The sequence below is a fragment of the Coenobita brevimanus genome, chromosome 1 (assembly GCF_032717465.1).
Source record: "Coenobita brevimanus isolate Jiangsu-jjx chromosome 1, ASM3271746v2, whole genome shotgun sequence".
NCBI lineage: Eukaryota > Metazoa > Arthropoda > Malacostraca > Decapoda > Coenobitidae > Coenobita > Coenobita brevimanus.
The window spans coordinates 13625185-13649443 of NC_136954.1; the positions used below are offsets into that span (position 1 = coordinate 13625185).

At 42.9% G+C, this 24259-nt stretch overlaps 1 pseudogene; it reads left to right on the top strand.

Moving 5' to 3' along the window:
* The window catches only part of LOC145414639 (glutamate receptor 1-like), a 252684-nt pseudogene that overhangs the window by 210057 nt on the left and 18368 nt on the right, over positions 1-24259 (top strand).

Below are 24259 nucleotides of genomic sequence, written 5' to 3' on the forward strand. Positions count from 1 at the left end.
CCTAACACAAGTATCTCCACATTTTTACCTCCCACTTCCCATCTACACATTGATAAAAAATAAAAAAAAATTATGGTTGTATTACTGGTTAGATGATGTCAGGAGTATGAGGTTAAGGGGTTTTTGATGACTGTTTGTGACAAGGTTGCTAAGAAGAGGCTTCATAGGCCAATAGTTTTCTTGGCAGCAGGTAATGAGTTTGTCAAATATTTTGGTAAGGACGATGATGAGCCTAGGCAGCTGACTATATGTTGGTTGGATAAAATTTGAATGTAGGATCATCCAGACAAGGGTTTGGCATGCCTTATTCAGTTTGGTAGAAGAGGAGCTAACTTCATCATGCAGATGTTGTGCCTGTCAGATTTATATATTTTTATATCTATTTTTTTCTTTTGGGTGCAGATGATTGGCCATTTAAGTATTAAGTTGGCCAACAAGCTGTATGAGTGCATGTCTGGTTCATTCAGGTGTGCATGCAACAGGCAGCACTTCCTGTATGTTGCATGAACTGTACCTGCTTTATGAACTCTTTATCAGTGCAGACTTTCAGGGGAAAGGAATTATCAAGATGATATTCATTTGTGATAACAACGTATAGAATGTATGGGGAATTTCTGCCATAGGGTCACATTGCCTTGTGATTATTGGGTATCTGGTAGTGCTCATTTCGGACAATTTTTAGATTCGCACAACCAGAAATTCTTAGAAACATAAGTTTACCAAATAAGTTCTGGGCCAATATAGACCATTTTTCATTCTATGCACTTTGCTCGCAAATGAATAATACTTGCATTAGGTTGAGTTGGGTTGGGTTAGGTTAGGTTAGGTGGTTAGGTTACATTAGGTTGGGTTGGGTTAGGGTAAGTAGTAGGCCCACAGTACATATTTTTTCATCAAACCTGACTGTTTCCTATGGTTTTGGGTGTCATTCTGTTCATTTTGACCTTTATTTCTAAAAAGAAATAGTGGATTCTAAGGTGATTGCAAAAATATTCATTCCTTTGAAACCATTGATTGGCAATAGATTTGAAGGGCAAAATCAAATTAATCACACCAAAAACCATTGGAAACACTCAGATTTGATGCAAAGATCAGTGGTTGTGTGAAACTAAAAATTGAACCTTATTTCCATTCAGGTGTTCCCTTCAGTGAGCTACTTTGCTGTTAGGTCAATGTGTCCCCCCACCCCCTCAAAAATTTTTTTTTATATATATTGATAATACTAGCAAAACCATACTTTATAATTACATTATGTTCCATTGGGTTGGTGCAGAGAATCACATGGAAAGCAGAAAGGCTTCAGTGATCACCTGGATCAGAAAGAAGATCTTGATTTCTTCAGAATTATGCGAGTCACCAAGGAAACCTTTACTCTTCTTCTTGATTTTGTACAGGAGCAGGACAGACCAGTGCTCCTTGGAGGGACCCCACCTGTTCCAGGTAAATTGTGCCTTCAGCTAGGTTTGTGGTATTTAGGTAACAGAGCCACATACAGAGAAATTGCAGAATTGTTTGGCCTATCAGAGAGTGCTGTTTTTAATTGTGTTCAAATTGTCATAAACATTATTTGCAGTCTTGGTCACAGATACATAAAATGGCCAACTGGTGATGACTTAAAGAGAGTTGAGGAAAAATTCAAAGATGTGGCTGGGTTTCCAGGAATTGTTGGAGCATTAGATGGTTGCCATGTGGAGATAAAAGAGCCTGATGATGTTCAGTCCGATTACCTTGACCGAACAAACAGACACAGCGTAAACCTAATGGCAGTATGTGACTGTGAGAAATTCTTTACCTTCATTGATGTAGGTTTCCCTGGCTCTGCTCATGACAGCCGAGTTTTCAAGAATACAAGACTCAATCATTTAATGACTCATTCTCCAGTAACTGTTTTCCCTACGAATTACTATCACATCATTGGGGATTCTGCATTTCAACGGTCTACCAACCTTCTCGTTCCCTTCAGAGATACAGGAAATTTAAATGATATGCAAAGAAAATTTAATAGGAAATTGTCGCAAAGTAGATATATTTTAGAAAATGCTTTTGCTTTTCTTAAAGGCCGGTTCAGCCGTATGAAGTATATTGATGCAGATGTCAAAAGAATTCCCCAGATAATAAAGGCTTGCAGCATACTTCATAACATAACTCTACAGAACCCTGTAGAAGAAATCCTTCTTCTAAATGAAGGCTCTGTTGAGGTTGAACGTGATGATGAACATGATATTCTTGATCAAATTCATCTACCCGATGTTAGTGGCATTGAAAAAAGTTTTTTCATTGCAAGTATTTTGTAGAGTGTACCGTACATCCTTTTTTTTTTAAGGAATATTTTGAGTTACATGTTAAGATGGAGTGAAACATTATGGTACTGTCATGGATGTGATTGCATGTCTTGGGAGATGTTGTCGGAGGTTGTATGACTGTGGAAATTGTGGAGAATGAAAGACAGAATATGATGGTGCGAATGAGGTGGAAGATGATATGTGAGGGAATACCAAGAATGTGATGGGTGGAAGGATTGTGGAGAAACAGTAAATGAGAGCGAGTGCGGTGCGTACTGGAGGAATGGTAGTTATATGGAAGAGGACGATGCAACATGGAAGCATGGGTTAAAAAAAAAAATGGTGATATTTTAAGTGAAGTTTAAATGACAAGTTACATTCAAAGTTATGCCTGTATTCAGATCCAAGTTAAATGTTTGCTTATTGTAATAATTACAGATTTTCATTTTTTTTTTGTTTTTTTTTTAGCATAGGAAGCTTTATTGTATATAGTTATAAATATAAGTAATACCTTTATGCATTACAAGAGGATTCCATAAAGCTCAATGAAACTTTAAAAATAGCTTTTACTGTCCCCAATCACTACACACAATATGGAAAACATATGGTTAGCTTGTTAGATTTAACTATACCTTACCTTAAATTACCACTACAAGAAATACCTCTGTTCCTCATCCACTCATTTTATGCTTTCTTCTGCAAGAAAATAATTCATTAGCATTAAAAGTGTTCTTAGAACTGTTTGAAAAAAAAAAAAAAAAAAAAAAAGGAGATGCGTGGATAAAAAATATTCAGGAATATATGAAGGAAAGCAGCATAAGAAATACTAACCAACTGGACAATTTAAAAAAGAATGAAATAAAGAAGAAGGTAAATGAATACGAAAAAAAAAGAAAATGTCGGAGAGAACTGATAAACAAATCCTCAATTATATTTTATAAAGAGAAAAAATTAGACATTAAGGAAGAAAAACTTTATGAAAACACACAGGGTTCTATACTGCTGCACAGATGTTGCTCGAACACTTTAAAATTAAACTGGAGAGCAAGGTATATTGGTGGAAATACGTACTGTGAATTATGTAACAAAACAGGAAGAAACTCTTGAACATTTCTTTAAAAATTGTGATGCATTAAAAGATAGAAGAAGTAAATATGAGGTAGAAGAAGGCAATTTAGAGAACATACTGTTATTAACATATGCAAAAGAAGATGCAAATAAAAAATTCTACCACTACAAGAAATACCTCTGTGAAGTATGGAACACTAGAAAACGTATTTTAAAACGTTAAAAAAAAAAAAAAAACTAGACAACGAACAGCCCAGTGCTGATTCAAAAGCAATACTGAGTGAACACCATCTGATCTGATCTGCACCACAAACGAGCTGTCCAATTCACTCTAGCTAATGTTCTTCTCTCACGTGCATCAACTGTAAATTCTAGCATATCTGTATATCAAAATCAATCGGTGCAAGCCACATACTCGTGGCATAGTGAAAAGAAAGTGAGAACAGCACATACAACACAGTGGAAGACGCCATCTTTGTTTACATATGACGTCACACTCCCGGGCTCGAGCTACCTCAAGCCAGCTCCAGGGGTGGATCGACTTGGCTTGAGTCTGGCTCAAGGGCGGCTGAAGTCCGGCTTGAGCCTGGGCACCGCAAAAACGGGAATGGACGTTTGGCTTAAGTCTGGCTCGAGCCAGGCTCAAGCCTGGGCCTCACAAAAACGCGCCTTAAGCCGTCCCCGCAACACACGAGAAATCGGCCAGTGGTGTGGACGACGACTGTTGTACTCGTATATGGACCAGCCTGTATCACGAACTGAGCTGACAAGGATGAAAGGGAGGAATATATTCAATGTTTTGTACGTCTGGTGAAACGGAGGGATGGAGGGAGAGAGGGAAGGAGAGGAGTGGTGATGGAAGGACGGAGGGCTGGAGAGGAGAGGAGGGATGGAAAGACGGAGGGACGGAGAGGAGAGGAGGGATAGAAGGACGGAGGGATGGAGAGGAAATGAAGGATGAAAGGGCGGAGAGATGGAGAGGAGAAGAGGAGGGATTGAAGAATGGAGGGGTAGAGAGTAGAAGGGAAGGAAGGACAGAGGGAGAGAGAAGAAAGAAGGGATGGAAGGACGGAGGGATGGGGAGGAGGAGGAGAAGAGGAATGGAAGGACGGAGGGAAGGAGAGAAGAGAAAGGTTTCAGGGGAGAGGAGAAAGGATTGAGAGAAGGGATGGAAGGACGGAGGGATGGAGAGGAGAGAAAGGTTTCAGGGGAGAGGAGAAAGGATTGAGAGGAGAGAAGGGATGGAAGGACGGAGGGATGGAGAGGAGAGAAGGGATGGAAGGACGGAAGGATGGAGAGGAGACGAGAGATTGAAGGAGGGATGGAAAGGAGAGAAGGGATGGAAGGACGTAGGGATCGAGAGGAGAGTGAGAGGGATGGAAGGAGTACAAAGGAATACAAAGGAAACCAAACAGTAGCAGACCTTATGGTCCTTTCGAGGTTGGGAGAGAGGGAAGGAGAAGAGTAGTGATGGAAGGACGGAGGGATTGAGAGGAGAGGAGATAATTATGTTGGAAGGACGGAGAGGAGAGAAGGAGGGATAGAAAGTCGGAGGGATTGAGAGGAGAGGAGATATGTTGGAAGGACGGAGAGGAGAGGAGGAGGGATAGAAAGTCGGAGAGGAAAGGGGAGGGGATGGAAGGATAGAGAGATGGAGAGGAGAAAAGGAAGATTGGAGAGGAAAGGAGAAGAGAGAGATGGAGAGGAGAAGAGGATGGATGGAAGAACGGAGGAATGGAGAAGAGAAGAGGATGGATGGAAGAACGGAGGAATGGAGAAGAGAAGAGGATGGATGGAGAGGAGAGGACAGAAGGACGGAGGGATCGGGAGTAGAAGAAGAGGGATGGAAAGACAGAAGGAAGTAGGGAAAGGAACGGGATAGAGGAAAGAGGAAGGGAGAGAGGAGGAATGGAAGACAAGGGAGGAGGAGGAAAAGGAAAAGGGCGAGGAGGAGGAGGAAGAGGAAGAATAGGAGGAGGGGATCGTGTGAAGAATGGCAGGAGTGAGAGAGGGTTCTAGGGATGAATGGGAAATTTGAGAAATATATTTTGGTGAAGGGAGGAAGAAAGACTGAGGATGACTAGATGTGGGTGGTGAAGATGGTGATGATGGTATCATTTTAGTGATGATAAAGTTGATGGTGATAGTCATGGTGAAGGTGAGCATAGTGATGATGGAGACTAGGGGGCGAGTGGAGAATGATGATGATGATGATGATGATGATGATGATGATGAGGAGGAGGAGGAGGAGAGTTATGGTGATGGTGCATGGAAGAATAATGGCTGTACAATGAAATGGTGTTTTTATTAGGGTACAACAAATATGGCCCGACCTGGACCCCCTTTATATATAAACAGACAATATTTATGTGTACGTATAATGTGGAGAGAGAGAGAGAGAGAGAGAGAGACAGACAGACAGACAGACAGACAGAGACGGGGGGGATGCTAGTCAGAATAAAGGATGGAGGGAGGAATGAAAGAAGGAACGAAGCAGGGAAAGAAGAAATGGTGATAGGAAGGGAAGAAAGTGGGAGGGAGGGGAAAGGAGGAGAATGAGGGGGGAAAGGAATGAATGAATGAATGAAGGAAGGAAGGAAGGAAGGAGCCGAAGAAAGAAAATGGGGTGGGAGGAAGGAAGGAGGAACCGAAAAAGAAGGAAAGGAGGAACCGAAGAAAGAAAGAAGGAATGAAGGAAGGAAGGAGGAGCCGAAGAAAAAAGAGGGAAGGAAGGAAAGGAGGAGGAGCTGTAGAAAGAAGGAAGGAAGGAGGAGTGGAAAAAAGAGGGAAGGAGGAGAGGAAGAAAGAAAGAAGTAAGGAAGGAAGGGGGAGCCGCACAAAGAAGAAAGGAAGGAAGGAGGAGCCAAAGAAAGATGGAAGGAGGAAGGCGCTGAAGAAAGAAAGTGGGAAGGGAGGGAAAGGAGGTGCGTTAGAGGGAGGGAATAGAAAGATGGGAGAAGAGAAAAAGGAAATACGGTAGGAGGGGGGAAGGAGCAGGAGGACAGGGAGTGGAGTGGAGGAAGGGGAGAGGAGGAGGGAAGGGAGGAGGAGGACAGGGAGCGAAGTGGAGGGAGGGGTGAGGAGGAGAGTGGGAGGAGGGAAGGGAGGAGGAGGCATGGACCGGGAAGGGGGATTGTGCCTTTTTTTTAGGGGGGTGGGGAGCTTTATGTTAAAGGGGAGGTTATAACTGATTTGCTGTTCTATAAGTACTAAGAGTCGAAGACAAGGAGTGTAAAATAAGCCGCTGCAGGAGGAGGAGAGGGGGGAGGGGAGGAAGAAGAAAGGAGATAGGATGGAGAGAAGGAAGGGGGGCGAGGGGAAAATGAATGATCATTAAAATGAATGTCCGGAGGAGAAGAGAGAGAGAGAGAGAGAAATGAAGACCTTAACCCCTACACCGCGGGCTTGTTTACCAATGACTTGCGTGTCCCGCGGGGTTATTTGGGCTCCGACAGACTCTCAAAAAATATTTGCCAAAAATCAGTTATTAGTCCTAGAATAATAAAATTACATATGCTTATGGCACATACCTTCAGCTTTCTCCTGGAATGATTGTTGAGCCTTCGTCGGTTACCGTAGGACTTGTGGAGACCTCTGAAGTAGGGTAACGAAGTCTCCACTTTACACTTCCCGACAACCCGTAATATGATTACCACAGCCAGATACAAACACTATAAACACTATTCTACAATTTTCAAGTAGTTTGGGATCCATACTAAAAAAAAAACACACTGTGAAAGCAATGGAAATTACGAGCGCGTCTGATCGTCTCACTTGCGCTAGTTCGCTCTAGGCACTCTGTCATTTATTATTCATAAAACCCCTCACACTTTATATTTCTATTAGTATATCACACTTATATATATCTGGAGTCTTTCTCCATAAGTTTCTTTCAGTCGTATTAGTTTATTGTCACTGAAGTCATTCAATTTTTCATTCAGTAAAATACGTAGAGAGCCACGGTTTCACTTTCACTGTTATAACATAAATTATTTGTACTCATATTCTTATATTACTAATTACTTACATTACTATTTACATTTTCTATTCTATTTTCAATATTTACCCTGCTATTTTACTTACACTATGTTATTCACTGTCACTTTCAGTAAGATAAAACTATAATACACTGTTCAATCATATGAACTGAACATCCATTGCTTTCACCTGCTATTTACACATTATTTACACATTATTTCCAAATAATTCTGCTTCCACACTTGCGCTGTTAGAACTGCTTCTGGCTGTGGTAATCGAAGAAGCAGGTAACACAGAGGGGAACCTGGCACTCAGCGCACTGCCAAGAGGTGTGTTTATGCTCAGGTGTGCGGCGTGTGGTATGCGCACATACCTGACACCTGCGAATCGCAGCCTTCCTTTTCCCTGTGGCAGACATTAGCTCAAGTCTGTGCCGATCCATATACGCCCTCTGCTCAAGTTGGTCGGGAAGTGTTACTGGATGGCGCCTTGGAGTTGCTGCTTGCACCCTACCATATCTTTCCAGCAGCTGCTGGACACAAGTCCTGGTGAACAACCTCAGGGAGAAGGACTTTGGTGGCTTGACCTTCATCTTGTACAGGATGAAGGCGTTCAGCATCGTCATATCTATGAGATGCAGAAAAACTTTCCTGTACCACCTAGTATTCTTCCTGAGGCAGTCAATCTCACCAATCATCATGTCGGACTTGTCCACCAGCCGCATGTTGATATTATAGTCCAACACAGCATCAGGTTTCATTACAGGTTCGCCTGTCCTACGGTCGACCTTCCCACTGTCTCTCATCTTCCCCTTATGTACGGTGGTGAGCATGTGCACGACCCTCTTGTCATGCCACCGTATTGCCAGCATCTTCTCACACTTGCATAGGTGCACGTCTCCTCGCTGCGAGGTTCCCACCTCTGGGAATTTGGGGAAGTTGGCACGATTACTTTTCACAGTGCCGCAGGAGCCAATGCCGTGCTCAGAAAGGTATTTGGCAAGTTTTGGTGCTGTATTGTAGTTGTCTGTATACAGCACATGATTCCCACCAAAATACTTTTCTAGGAACACTTTCACTACACAGCCTGAGAAGCCAAGGGGGTGTGTTTTATCGAGATCAACAGTGCTGGCTGAATATATGACGAAGTCAAGGATGTACCCCGTCTTACAGTCGCACAATACAAAAAACTTAATTCCAAAGTGATGGCGTTTGCTTGGAATGTACTGAACAAACCGAAGACGTCCTCTGAACAAAACCAAGGATTCATCAATGACAACCTTCTGAAAGGGGTGGAAGAATGACATGAACTTATCCTTCATTCTGCTCAGAATCTCCCGGATCTTCCAGAGTGGGTCGGTTTGGCAAAGTACATCGTTGTCGGCAAAGTGCAGGTTTCCCATGATGTTCCGGAAGCGATCTCTGGCCATGTACTTATTGAAGGTGGGTGAGGCTAGTAAGGGGTCCATGGACCAGTATTCTTCCAACTCATGCTTCTTGGAGTGTGGCATGAGAAGCATGAGGGCAAAGAACACATACAGCTCCTGCACTCCCAGCATGGACCACTGTTGCATCTTGGCTGCACCTGTACCACTTGCAGCATGTTGTGATTCATACCTGTTGGTCTCATCACATATGTGCTGCATGACTTCATCATCTAGGAAGGCCAAAAGGTAGTTGACACACTCAGCATTTTCGTCCATAGTGAAGGCAGGCTGAACTCCTGAGGAGCTCTCATCAAAAACAAGATTTTCGGGGACAAAATCTGACCCTTCCGTCCACGCGAAGGCGTCCAGGATTCCCTGTCGTTGCGGTGTAGGGCGGGTGGTGGTGGTGGTGGTGGAGGTTGGCTGTGAGGGAGGTTTATCTCTGTCAAGGTCACTCTCACTGACCCTAGGTTGCCGTACAGCACTAGCAGCCCTTACCCTACTAGCTACACTACTTTTCACTCTCCTTGATTTACCTCTACCTCTACGGCCTGCCTTCACTGTTGATGCTGGTGGTGACTCCGACGACGAAGACTCCGGAGATAACTCAGCCGACGATGATGAAGAGATGAGTAAAGCGGGGCTTGGGGAACGGGGAGGTGAATGCACTCGTGACTCATGGCGGGCTGGGTCACGTGGGGGCATTGTTCTGGGGCTAACACGCCACCTTTTCACTCCCCAAATTCTTGTCCTTGCTGCACTAAAGGCTCCTTTCCCTTGGAGCTAGACACTGATTCACTTACTGTAGCACTCGTTGTTGCTGTTTCTGGCGCGATAACCTCACCCGGCTCATCACACGATTCACCCGAATCGTCATAGTCACTGTCCATCATTATCATGGACAATTGTGCCAGTTCACGTGCCACTGCAGAGTCGCTAAGGCCTTTCCTGCTTGCCTCACCACTTTTCTTAGGAGTAGAGGTCACGGGGCCCTTTGCAATGGGCGCAGAAGCGGCAGGAATGGCGGGGCGCGAGTGTGACATGGTTTCTCTACAGCGGAGGACAAGGAACTAAATGCCGCGGCTTATCTGAGAAGGCAAGGGTTGACAATGACACTGAGGCTGACTGCTGCTAACTTACAGGCTAATTTTTTATAGGTAGAAAATCTCGGCAATAAATAAAGAAATAGGTAGTTCCAGGTGAATGTAAATGTCAGTTAGGATTCTCCCTTCCTTTCTGATATATATTTTTATTACAGACATCGATTACAAGGCATAAATCAAAGGGGAAATTACCGTGGTAATGTAGCGAATGAATGCACGTGAGGTTTTGTCAGGTGATAATTAGCCAATTTCTGGTGTATAACACTATCACTTACCTGCTTTTTTTTTGGTATATATTATTTGGTATAAGTATAGGGCATAGGGCTTATTTCAATGGATGAAATCTGTGGAAAAATCAGGGGGAAATTTCCGTAGTGCAGCGCGGCGTGGGAGGTGAGAGGAGAGGGTAATGGAGGGCAGGTAGGGAGGGGAGTCACGAAGGGGGTAAAATCGCTAAAATGTCAACAATGGATGGGAGTACAGATGAGATTTGGAGTGCTGACTAGTGTTGGACATTGGCAGTACTGATAGATGATACAAGCCACCACTTGAGAGCCCGGGATAATTCCAAATAACACAGAATCACAAAAGTGACGCCCCGCGGTATGATCCATTGTGGCCGAGATGCGACACTTTTTTTTTTTTTTTAGTATTTTTGCAATATCGGGATTATTATTATTTTTCATCTCAGGATTTCTCTCAGACACACAAGGTTAATTAAAGCTATCTCTAATTCCCAAATTCAAAAAGTCTTTCACCATGAAGAAAATCGTCTGGAGATAACAAGGACGAAATAGAATGTCGTGATCTTACCGAATGGGTCAGCCTCTTCACTGTGTTAACCTTTTTTTTTTTTTTCCACTCCTTTTGCCTTTTCAAGACAATTTTTTTGTACTCTTGCTAACACTGGACGGCTTTACACAACTTAGGAGAGACTTTTAGAACCGGGAGTGTTTAGTTATGGCTTCCTTGAACAGCTTCACTATGAGGCGTCTTCCCTTTATCAAATTAAATCATCTCGTACTAGCAAAAAAAATAAATAAATACATAAATAAATGAATAAAATAAATATTGGCACATGAGTGAAGAGGTTAATTAGAGTACCTTCAAGCGAGTGTATTAAGATTTACTGTATTTATTTATCTTTATTTATTTGTCTCCTTGCGTCTTTGTCTGCTTACCTATCTATCTATTTATCTATCAGTTTCATCTATATATCTGTCTGTCTATCTATTTTTTATATACTTCTGTTACTAAATAGGTTTTCAAAGGCTGTAGCTGATTTCTCCAGTTGCAAGAGGCTCTTCTAAGCTGCATAAATATGCCCGAAGGGAGCATAGAAAGATGAAAACGGCATCATCGTAGGGAAAGAGTTAAGGAAATAAAAGAAAGGATAACGGTGAGGAAAGAAGGAAGAGGAGAGATTAACAGGGCAAATAATGGAGAGAAGGTGGGAGGAGAGAGGAGAGAAAGAGAAAGATGATGAAATACAAGGGACAAGTGGGAGAGGTAGAAGGAGACAAGGAAGAAGGATGTTGAGTTAGGAGTGAGATAAAGAGAGTGCTGGAGGGAGGAGAGACTAAAGGAAGTGATGAAGGAAGGAAAAGAGAGAGAGAGAGAGAGATAGAAGCATAACCTGGCGTGATGGGGGAGGTATGGCATTTTCCTTCCACACCATTAATATACACGGCTTTACCCCCAGCTGGTCCCCAAGCCACAATATTGAGCAGTGGCGCTGTATTGACTCCTTAGGCGTCGTTATTCACACCCACGACACACCAAGGACACTGCTGATCCCCTCCCTAGCCACCCTCCCTCATAGCCCTCCCCTCCGTAACAACCTCCTGTGCCCTCCTATACACTGTTTTTGGTTCTGTAGTATTTTTTTACCTGACAAAGATCTGTGACCCCTCTCAGGTCAGTTGATGATTAGGTACAGTTGAATTAGAGAATAAATTTGACTAGTTATCAAGGAGACTCATTCCTGCCTCATAACTAAGAGTTGCCAGTTTCACTCTACCAGCATCTACTTTGTAAGATACGAGAGTGGCTCAGTTCTGTCAGGTGAAAGCAAACTGCTATTATCCAGTTGTAAACTTCCATATGTTTTAAGAAGCCTGCTAGCCAGAACCACAATTCATCCATTTCTCTTTCCAAAGCTCACCCACATGCTTACCCATCGAGAGAGACCACCTCAGTATTCATCTCTAAAGCTTATTCACTCATACACGTTCACATTCACTCACGCACATTCATCTGTCCCCCCTTTAACCCAGTAATGTGTTTCCTTGTTATAATTTCCTACCTTTAGGCAATTTCATGAGAGGGGGGTATGAGACAGTGGTGTGTGAATTGGGAGCAGGGCAGTGAAATGGCAGGGGACAGGGTGACGTGGAAGCGGTTTGTTTGTGGCCACCCCGTGTAAGGGATTAAGGCGTCTGGCAATAGATAGATAGATAGATAGGCAATTTCATTAAGCCTAAAAAGGATGTTTAGTAGGGAAGGGGTTTATGAAGGTGAGTGTAGCCTATACACTGTATATACACTGTATATGGCTAGTGAGGGAGTGATCGCCCTCTACCTACACAGATCAAAAGCCCTCGGGAGCAGGGGGGTGGTTGCTTTCTCAGGCAGAGGAACCCCTTGAGAGTGAAATGGCTGGGAAGCATGCCGGCACGTGCCTGGCTACCGCATAGCTGGGTCTTTCGGGTGGGGGCAATCTGGCAAGTTAGCTGCCTACTGCGACTGCAACACAATGGCGAGGTGTTCAGGAAGTTAGCCAAAGAAACCTTGATGGACTCTGAAAGAACAATAATGGCCCCCAGTCCCGTGCAGCCCTTAAATGGGCAGGGGGTGCTAAGAATCTCACGGTTGCCTCAATTACAATCTAATTCCTTTGTTAATGCAAAAAATACAATTAAAATTGGTAACTGGAATGTGAGAACGCTAAATCATGACGGTAAAATCGATGAGTTAGTGAAGGTTTTTCAAAATTACGGACTTGATATTTGTGCTCTGACAGAAACTAGATTAACTGGAGTCGATAAGTTGGATTTGGAGGATGGTATACGTTTATTGATATCTGGCCGACAGGATGGAATGCATTATCAGGGAGTAGGATTGTTGCTGGGTTGTAAGGGAAATAAGGCTTTATGTGAGTGGGATCCTATAGATGAGCGATTGTTATACGCACGGTTTAAATCAAATCATGGCAACATCAGTCTGTTTGTGTGTTATGCACCTACTAATGATGCACTCGATGAAAGGAAAGACACATTTTATGAAAAGTTGCAAGAAGGAGTAGGAAGGGTACCTAGACATGATCTTTTGATCTGCGTTGGAGACTTTAATGCAGTAATGGGCTGTTCAAATGAGGGATTTGAGGCATGTATGGGTAAGATGGGAGTTGGTAGTAGGATGAGTGAAAACGGAGTGAGGTTTGGAAGCTTCTGTCTAGCAAATGACTTAGTCATCGGGGGCACACTCTTTCAGCATTGCAATATACACAAGACAACTTGGGTGTCGCCGTGTGGAAAATATAAAAATCAGATTGATCACATCGCTATCAGTAGGAGGCATAGAAGTTGTCTGCTAGATGTTCATGTTAAACGGGGAGCGGATATTGGTAGTGACCATCAACTCAGCATTGCAAAAATAAGGTTTAAACTTAAAAATCAGAAGAAGGAAAAATCTGGTGTTGGTAGATACGATATTGTTAAGCTTAGAAGGGAAGGAGAAGAAAAGAAGGAATTCAGATTAGAATACAGAAATAGGTTTTTGGTGTTGGAAACGTTGGAAGAGGGGGAGAGAAGTGTAGATGAGATGTGGGAGGATGTGAACAAAGTTTTGCATGAGACTGCTGAATGTACGATTGGAAGGAGACATAGATTCAGGAGAAAGAAATGGATATCAGAGGAAACGTGGGATATGATAAAAAAGAGAGGTGAGGCTAAATTGAGGAGTGAGATGCAATGCGTTGATGAACGAGAGATTGAATTAGCAAGAGCTGCGTACTGGAGTTTGAATTCAGAAGTAAGAAGGTTAGCTAGGAGAGATAACAGAAGATGTGTGGATGAAAAGGTTGCAGAGACTGAAATCTTAATAAACAAAAATGATGGACAGAGTCAAAGAATAGCATATGAATCGATTAGAGAACTGAGTGGTAATGCAGGTAAATGCAAGGAAATACCATTTAGAGACAGGGAAGGAAATTTATTGACCAAAGATGGAGATATTAAAAATAGATGGAAAGAGCATTTTGAGACAGTTCTTAATAGACCAATACCACCAGAAGAGGATATACCGTCTGCTCAGGAAGATTTAAATATAGAAACAGGAGAGTTGAGGCTTGCAGAAGTGGAGAAAGCAGTAAAACAGTTAAAGAATAATAAGGCACCAGGGGAGGATGGTTTATTTCCGGAAATGTTTAAAGTGGAGGGGGATAGATTAATAATGATCTTGACCAAGCTATTCAATAAGATATGGGTGACGGGGTTACTACCATCAGTTTGGAAGAATGGTGTAATTGTTAAAGTTCCGAAGAAGGGAGACCTGAGCGAATGTGGTAATTGGAGGGGAATCTCTTTGTCACCGATAGCTTTGAAAGTTTTCAGTAGAGTGTTGTTAAATAGGTTGGAGCCGGTGGTTGAGGGTATTCTGAGGGATGAACAGGCTGGTTTTAGAAAGGGACGTGGTTGCAATGATCAGATCTTTATAGTTAGGCATTTGATGCAGCAAGTTAATGAAATGAGAGTACCGTTAAGTCTTTGTTTTGTTGATTTTGAAAAGGCTTTTGATAGTGTTTCGAGAGAGACTATGTGGAAGATCATGAGACATTATGGAATACCAGAGGAGTTTGTGAGGGTCATTATGAACATGCATGAGGACACATTTTGTAAAGTGATGGTTGATGGTTGTCTGAGTGATTCGTTTGAAGTCAAGTCCGGAGTAATTCAAGGTGGTGTTCTATCGCCTTTACTATTTATATTGGTCATTGATTACATTATGAAAAGCGTTGTAACAGAAACCGGTGTAGGTATACTTTGGGGAGAGAACAGGAAACTTTTGGATTTAGATTATGCAGATGATATAGTTTTGATTTGTGATGGGCCAGAAGAGATGCAGAGAGTGTTGGACTGTTTGGTGAGTGAAGGTCGCAAGGTGGGTTTGGTTATTAATTGTGGAAAAACTGAAATAATCAATATGAATATGGAAAATGCGCAGGAATGTGTAATTGGAGGTATGGTTGTAAAGCAAGTTGATAGATTTAAATATTTAGGTACTTATTTAGCCAAGGATGGTTCTTTGAACTTTGGATTCGAGGAAAGGTTAAAGAAGGCTAATCAGGCAATGGGAATGCTTAAAAATATTTGGAATAATAACAATTTTTCTGTGCATACAAAAATCAAACTTTATAAGGTAATGGTTAGGAGTATCTTAATTTATGGACACGAGTCTTGGTACAGCACAGTGACTATGGAAAATAAATTCTTGGTGTTTGAAAACAAAGCACTTAGAAGAATATTAGGAGTTAAGTGGTGGGAAAGGATACCAAATAGTAGAATTAGAGAAATAACGGGAGTGCAGCCGGTCGATGAATATGTTAGGTTCTCACGATGGAAGTGGCTAGGACATGTGTATAGGAGACAGGGAATAGTACGAGGTACACCAGGGTGGGTGGCACTTGGTAGGAAAGGTAGAGGAAGGCCAAAAGAGACGTGGGTGAGGACAATGAGACGGGAAGCTGGAGATGAGTGTTGGGGAGATCTTGAGGAGTTAGCACAAGATAGGATGTGGTGGTGTGAGTTCATCGAGGCCCTATGCATCCCCGAGGGTGCCACAGGAAATGATTGATTGATTGATAATTTAACTACATCAGTTTGATAAGCTCTTCATAGCAAAACGAACTGGTTACAGGAATAATGCGAAAAAATATGGTGCGCATTGAAGGTGTTAAACTCTGCCTTCAAATTTCAAAATTCACTTACGTATAGTACATCCAGAAATCACTCACCCACCCACCTGTCTATTTCCAAAAGCCACCTACTTATTCATCTTTAGAGCTCTTTAACTATTTCATCTCTGCCTACCTTTGAGGACCCTACCAACCAACATCAGAGCCCTCCTATCCACTAATTACCACTGCTTCCGTATTAAATCTTTGCCAGTCAGCTTCAGAGCTCTCCTTTCCACTAATTCACTTCCAAAGCTCACCCAGGCCTGTATTCTCCTAGGCCTGGGAGCACCTTATCTTTACTACTATATTTCTGTATTTGGCACAGTAACCCCTTCAGTCCATCCACCCACCCACTCTTCATCTCTCCATCCACCCCTTCCCCATCTCTTTCACTCATCCATCTACCCAGTTCCCATCCACACCAACCATCCACCGACCCTCTCTTCATCGATTCCATTCGTTCACCCATCCACACACCCACTCCCCATCCACCCAAGAGCTCCCCCATTCACAATACTCATCCACCTGCCCATTCCCCATTCACAGTACTCGTCTACCTACCCATTCCCCATTCACAGTACCCAGCCACTCCCCATCATCACCACTCATCCATCCACTCTATTGCTATCCACTGTTGGCATTCATTTTCTCTTTCCCTCTTCCAGTCTTCCTTCCTTCCCTTCTCCACTTTTCCTCCTCTCCCCCGGCCCTCCCTCCCTGCTCCTACCTTTCCTTTCTCTCCTCCAGCCTTCTTTCCCTCTCCTCCAGCTTTTCTTCCACCTACCTCTCCGTTCCTGTCTTCCCTTTGTCTACGCGTACTGCCTCTTTCTCCCATCAAGTCAGCTTTCGTCCATCTCTCACACCATCCATCCTTCCCTCTCTCCTCCCTTTCTCATCCTTCCTAGTCAGCCTCCTCCTTTCCTGCTTCATTCCTTCTATCCTCCCACCTCGTACATCCTCCTTCCATTCCTGTCTGCTTCTCTCTCTCTCTCTCTCTCTCCCCTTCATCAGTTTCCCTCCTTTTCTTCCTCTCTGCCTGCCATCCTCCCTCTCTCCCTCTTCTGTTTCCCTCCCCCCTCTCCTTGCAAGCCTCCCTCTCTCCCTGCAGCACTGTTAGCCTCCCTCCTTCTCTCCATCCATTTCTCCCTCCAGCCCTGTTATCCTTCCTCATTCACACTCTCCAGCCTTCCTCCGTCTCTTCCTCCTTCCCTCCCTTCGAGCGTTCCACTTTTCCTCCTAACCTCCCTCCCCCCATTCACCCTGGCTTTCCTTCCAACCTCCCTAAATCCATCCATCCCACCCTCCTGTCCGTCCCTTCTCCCTGCCTTTCCCCCTCAGCCTCCCTCCTTTTCTCCGTCGCAGCCTCCCTCTCTCCCTCCATCTTAAGTGTTATTAATCACCCACGTTATCGGTTTTTATCCTTTTTTCCGGGAGGTTCGGTCGTTTATGCTCCATCGTGGTCGCTTAGGATGTGCTGTTGTCCTTCACACAGAAATAACGTGATGTAGAATACTTTTTGTTCATATTTTGTTTGTTTTTCTTCGTTTTTATTGTGATTTTGTTTGTTTTTTTCTCAGTTTTATCGTGTCTTTTATCGTGCTTTTGTTTTTTTCGTCGCTTTTATCGTGGTATTGCTTGTGTTTCTTGGTTTCCATCGTGGTTTTGGTTTTCTCCTTTTTTATCGTTTTTTCGTGGTTTTGCTTTTTCTTTGCTTTATTCGTGGTGTTGTTTTTTCTTCGATTTGTTGTGGTTTTGTTTGTTTTTCCTTCGTTTATATTATGGATTTGCTTGTATTTTTTATCACTTTGTTTTTGTGTGTGTGTGTGGTTTTGTCTGTTTTACGTGGGAGTTTCCTGTAGATCGTTTATGCTTCTGTTTTGGTCGCTTAGAATCTATTTACGTCGTTCACAAGGCTGGTGAGGGACGCCTGCCCGTGGTGGCACCGATATAGCCGGCTCTGCTTCCTAAATATCCAAACGATCCTTAGCCCCTTCCCTGTCCTCTACAAGAAGGAAGGAGAGATGCACAAGTTCAGTTCACAAGAGCCTGGGGTTACAGCAACAGCAACAAACAACAGCTACAACTGAGCTTTATCTCTAGCCTGACTCTAATGTTTGGACGTTTTTGTTGGATGTTGTTATTGTGTGTGTGTGTGTGTGTGTGTGTGTGTGTGTGTGTGTGTGTGTGTGTGTGTGTGTGTGTGTGTGTTCTTTTTATGGAGTCTTTGCTTTGTTTTTTTAGATGAATTCGGGTTTCTTACCAATTACGTAAGTTTTTACGTTTTTTCAATATCATTTTCTCTATTAGATTTACTGCACAATTGCTTATTCATCATTTTTTTTTTTTTTTTAACTTTCGTAATTTGTTTTGCATTCTTCATACTGCATAGTCCCATGTCTTATGATTTTTTTATTCATTCATTGTGCGCCAGTTTCTTCCTGAATTATTTGTCATTGTTTTTATATTTTTTTGGTGTAAATTTTTTTCACCTTTCTTCCTTTTTCCATTTTATAATTTAATTTTGCCTTTAACGATGTTTCCACATTTCCATAAAAGTGCTTTTTTATTATTATTATTATTTTTTAACTTTCTGCCCCAGTGAGGACCGCCAAATTCAGTGTGTGTCCCTTTGTCACTCACTGTGTCACTGTACTTTTCTAAAGAACGAGTCTCTCTCTCTCTCTCTCTCTCTCTCTCTCTCTCTCTCTCTCTCTCTCTCTCTCTCATTCCATCGTCCCACCCCTTGTCTGCCTCCATCTCCCCCCTCCCCACTCAGCTGTCGTCGTGAATTTAGCAGCGTGTCGTCAGTGGTCGTGCTCAGAATTATGTCGTGCCGAGGTGGTCATTGCGTCAGTCGTTCCCTTCCATCCCTGGCGACATTTTTAGCCCCATTTACACCGTATATCGTATTTCTTTATTTAACTCTTGCTACCGCCGACACTATTCAACAAAGGACAGACCTCTAGTGTGTGTGTGTTTAGACAGAAAGATAGATAAATACATACGTAGAGATAGGTACAGATCTGTGCAAATAGTAAAGTGTTATGGAGTCCTGTTTGCCCTGCAAATTAGTGTACATTTTAGATATAGATAGAAAGAGTGATAGATAGACACCTTATATATATATATATATATATATATATATATATATATATATATATATATATATATATATATATATATATATATAAAGAGAGAGAGAGAGAGAGAATCTTTGAAAACAGTAAAATGTGGAGCCCACTCAGTCCACCAAATTAGTTAACCCTCTTCTAATAGATAGGTAATAGATAAATAATAGATAGATAGACAGATAGATGGACTGATAGATAGATTGGCAGACAGATATAGTCAGAGATCTGTGGATATAGTAAAATGTTATGGAGTCCTCTCACTCTTCACTCTCGCATGCTCGGGACAACCATTTTTATTTCAGTAAATGCCAGACGTCTTTATTGAGCTAGGAGTGAGTCACAGGAGCCTGAGAGTTAAGATGCCAGCTGAATACAGACCCCCAGCATCATGTCTTGTCCCAGCACCAACATGAACCCGGGTCTTGTCAACGGGTCTGTGTCTCTCTCCGCCAACACAACCTTCTGTATAATTCTCCCATTCACCAACTCCGGCCACCCTCTTCACTTTATGCTATTATGGACTTAGGTCTGTATTCTGGGTGGCACAGGAGGCTTCGTAACCCCTCTTCCTTAGCGATTTATCTTTGTACACCACATATATCGGTTTTATATTGGCATAGTTGACATCAGTAACAGTCAAGAGGATATTGGGATTTTTTTTTTTTTCTATGTGCAGAGTAAGTCGTTAAGAAGTGTCACGTACTAATCAAAGCTGCTTGGGTCCGTATTCTCGTCGGCTCAGGAAGCTTCCGAACACCTTTTTATATGCAAGTTATTTTGCTTGTTACTCCTTACTGACCATGTCCGTGTTACATAAAAGCATTCTAATATCGCCGTACTCAACATGGATAACGTACAAAAGGGCTTTAACCAGCCATATCCAAAAATAAATCGCTAAGGAAGAGGTGCTAGGGAATACAACCCTGGGATATGCCAAGGTAACAAAAACCACGGTGTCCATCCCTTTCCCTGTCATTCCCTACTTTGTATTGTATATCCCAAACCACAGTTAGTTTACGTGCCACTTTCATTCCCATGGCCGTTTTTATTTTTTATTTTCTAAGTTATTTTATTCAATATAGGTGAGACTTTTAACTTGAGGATTTAGACAGCCTTAGTTAACCCTTTGACTCCTACGTCTCAGGCCTAAGTTGCATAAATTCGTGCAGAAGTACCTTTTAAAAATGGACCAATCGTCACGGGACTTAGTAGGTCAGCTGTACACAAGGGAAAAGAAGTTAATCGAAAATATTAAATTAATCGAAAATATTAAAATCTGTCACGAATATCATTTTCTCTAAGTAACAGAAAATTATTGGTTTCTCCAAACGTAATACAAACGATTTTATTCATCTCTTAGAAACATGACAGTCAAGAGTCTACGGCCGTATTTTAAGTGGTCACGGTCACTTCCTAGCACTCCCTTTTCAGCGACTTATGCTGCACACTACGCCTCGGTATTCTCCTGTATGTTACTGTTGACACAAACTATGTCCATATGTAAGGGATATAAAGAGCCTACAGGCAAATGTTGAGTTGTGATATGTAAAATAAATGGCTGAGGAGGAGATGCAACAGAGTCTCCTCGGCCACCCACATTGCGACTAAGGTGTTATTCTCGTCCACATAGATGGCTTTCAAGCACCATTCTGTAACTGATATATTTTGCATAATACGCCTGGATAATAACTTCTCCGTAATTTACGCATCCTTGTTGGAAGGACACAAGTGAAGGTTTAGGAGTGGAAGAGTGTTGTTTGAGAGGACTAAAGATTAGGATAAGAGCGAGAAAGATCTAGGGAGGAATGGAGGGAGAGAAGGACTGGAGGAGGAGGAGGCAGAGTTACACAGAGTTAAAGATACTTCATCCATACAGACCTTACGTACGTTGAGAGACAGACAGACAGTATTCTCCAACCAAGAATGGGCCTCGAGGAAGGAAGGGGTTCGTGAAGGATTTATACGATAGAATCCCCTAAGTTCGAAAAGTCTGTATTAAGCTGAATAAAATCTTCTGGAGAAGTAACAACAATAATCGTCCACCTGAGGAGGGACCCGGACAAATGGCTGTGTGTGTGTGTGTGTGTGTGTGTGTGTGTGTGTGTGTGTGTGTGTGTGTGTGTGTGTGTGTGTGTGTGTGTGCGTGTGTTTGTGTGTGTGTGTGTGTTTTAATCTCCCTCTTTATCTGTTACACGTCTTATACCATTACAGTCACATTAATATCCTATCCAGTTCTTAATTACTCATGTTTTTCGTTTGTAGTCTATACACGTAGTTAACCTTTAAAATTACCAGTTTCCTCTCTGCCGTTGTAATTTTCTACCTTAATGTCACATGGCTTTTGTTTCCTGGCGGTAGATAGTTCATTCATTCATTTATCCTCATATTTTCTTTCTCTTTCAGATCGGGACGTGGAGCGACACCCGAGGGCTGGAAACAGTGGCGGTCAAGTACACGAGCCACATGACTGACCGGGTGATGGCTAACAGATCTTACATCGTTACGTCCATATTGGTGCGTGTATCCCCCCCCCCTCTCTCTCTCTCTCTCTCCCCTCTTTCCCCTCTCTCCCTCCCTCCCTCTCTCTCTCTCTCTCTCTCTCTCTCTCTCTCTCTCTCTCTCTCTCAATGAAAAATACGAGTAATCATGTGGATCCCATTTTCCTTGGGATAATATAGCGGCTCCGTTTTCTCTCATCACAGGAAAAGCCATTCTTGATGATAAGGAAGGACGGTAACTACACTGGCAATGATCGTTACGAGGGATACGCTAAAGACCTCGCTGACCTCTTGGCAGCCTTACTCGGAATTAACTGTGAGTATACGAATCTGGGGGCTTATGCTGGAAAACGAGAGGGTGTTAGAGGGTAACGTAGTATTTCTGGGGTATCTTAGGTAAATTTCTGGGAATGATTGCTACAATGACTAAGTTGAAGACCTCTTGACCCGTTTCTTCAGAATTAATTGTATTTGATTTTGGCCATATTGAGATGATAGAGAACGATAGACTGACGATGAGAGTGTATGTGAGTGAGGTGGAGGGGGGGAGAGGGAGGAGGAGGCCAAGGATGAGGTGGAGGGATGGAGTGGAGAGGTACGGTCTCCAGCAAAAATCGAGCGACCGGCTCTACGAACTGGTTGGTATAATTATGTGGCACCGCCGCACCCCCAGTTTCAACCCCTCCTCCTCCCCTCCCTCGTTCCCATTCATTCGTCTACCCTCCACCCTCCCCACATCCAAGGGCAAGAGAGTAATGCCTACTTGCATTGTCTCAACCACTCTTACATGATCCATTTGTCTTGGGAAATAATGGTTTTGTTATGATAACGAATAAAAACACATTACAGAGTGTTTTACTCCATAGTATAGTTATTTATACACCATGATCTGAACGCAGAGTGATACAGTAATATATTCGTATGATAGTGAGGTCTGTAATCATACAATTTATCATTCTGACAGTTGTATCCATTCAGTGTGTAACATTAAACAGTCGTAGTGATCGGTCGTGTACTCCTTCCCTTTCTCGACGTAATCACTGTTACTTTACAAACTCTGTTATAGGTCATTACCATTAGTTACTACTAATACCCCATGTGTGATAACAGCAGAGTGTTGCTGATAAGTGAAACACATGATCAGTATTATCTTGGTTATTCTATCTATCCATCTATCTATAGACCGACGCCCTAATCCCGCAAAGGGTGGCCGCAGACAAAACGTCTCCAAGTCGCTCTGTCACCCACCATTTGCCTACCCTCCCCGCAACTCACTCCCCCCTCCCTCATATACCTCTCAACTCCATCCCTCCACCTCATCCTCGGTCTACCCCTCCCTCTCCTTCCCTCCACCTCACCTACATACACCCTCTTAGTCAGTCTTTCATTTTCCATTCTCTCCACATGTCCAAATCTTCACCGTATTTCTCCTAATCACAGCCACATCCACATCCACCCCACAACGTTCCTTCACTTCTTCATTCGTCAACCTGTCCCTCCATGTCACTCCACATGCTCCTCTCAATTAACTCATTTCCACTGCTCTCACTCTTGACTTGTTCCCCTCTTGCAAGGTCCACGCCTCGCTTCCATATGTCAGGGTAGGGATCACAATACTATCATCCAGTGACTTCTAAACTTCAATACTCACCTCCATATTTCTCATCACTGCTTTCAGTGAACCAACAACCTTCCTTCCTTGCTGTACCCTTTCACGCACTTCATCCCCCAAAGTTCCATCCTTACTCATCGCACTACCCAAGTACTTGAATGCACTCACATTCTCCAATTATCCTCACCATCCAACCTCACTGTCCATTCTATGACTTCATTTCTCACAAACACCATAACTTTACTCTTGTTTACATTAACTTTCAGATTCCTCTTCCTACACACTGTTCCAAATTCATTCACCAAACCTTGCAACTCCCTTTCATCTTCACTCAACAATACTGTATCATCAAACAGCAACACTGGAATCTTCCAAATCTCACCCTCATTCATTAGAGCCACCCCCACATCCACTGCCCTACCTTGCACCTCCTTTACAACCCTATCCATGTATATATTAAACAGCCATGGAGACATCACACAACCCTGTTTCAGTCCCACATTGAGATCAAAGAACTCACTCAGCTCACTATCCACTCCCACCGTAGCATTAGCTCCTTCGTACATACTCTTCACAGCACTCAACAATTTCCCCTCCACTCCATATATTCTTAATACCTTCCACATACCTTGCCTATCTATTCTGTCATAAGCTTTCTCCAAGTCCATGAAGGCAGCATACACTTTCTTTCCCTTCTCAAGTTACTTCTCCACTAAACATCTTAGAACAAATATCTGATCTACACACCCTTTTCCCTTCCTAAATCCCCCTTGTTCTTCTCCAACTAGCTCCTCTGTCATATGCCTAACCCTATCAATGAGTATTCTACCATATATTTTTCCAGTCACACTAAGAAGGCAAATACCCGTATGGTTACCACATACTTCTCACTCCCCTTTTACTTTGTATAAAGGAACGGTTATACTTGATTCCCAGTCCTCTGGAACCCTTCCCACTTCCCAAGCCAATCTACACAACTTCCATATCCACTCCACAACAATCTCACCCCCATACCTAAGCATTTCACCACACACTTCATCAATTCCTGGGGCCTTTCCCTTCTTGATCTTCTTCATTGCTTCCACTACTTCCGCCCTACTGATCTCTTCCTCCCTCCTCTCATCTCTTCTTCTCCCAGCCATTCCCCAACCACTTATACTCGCACTGCTCTCACTCTCAACATTCAACAAATCCTCAAAGTGCTC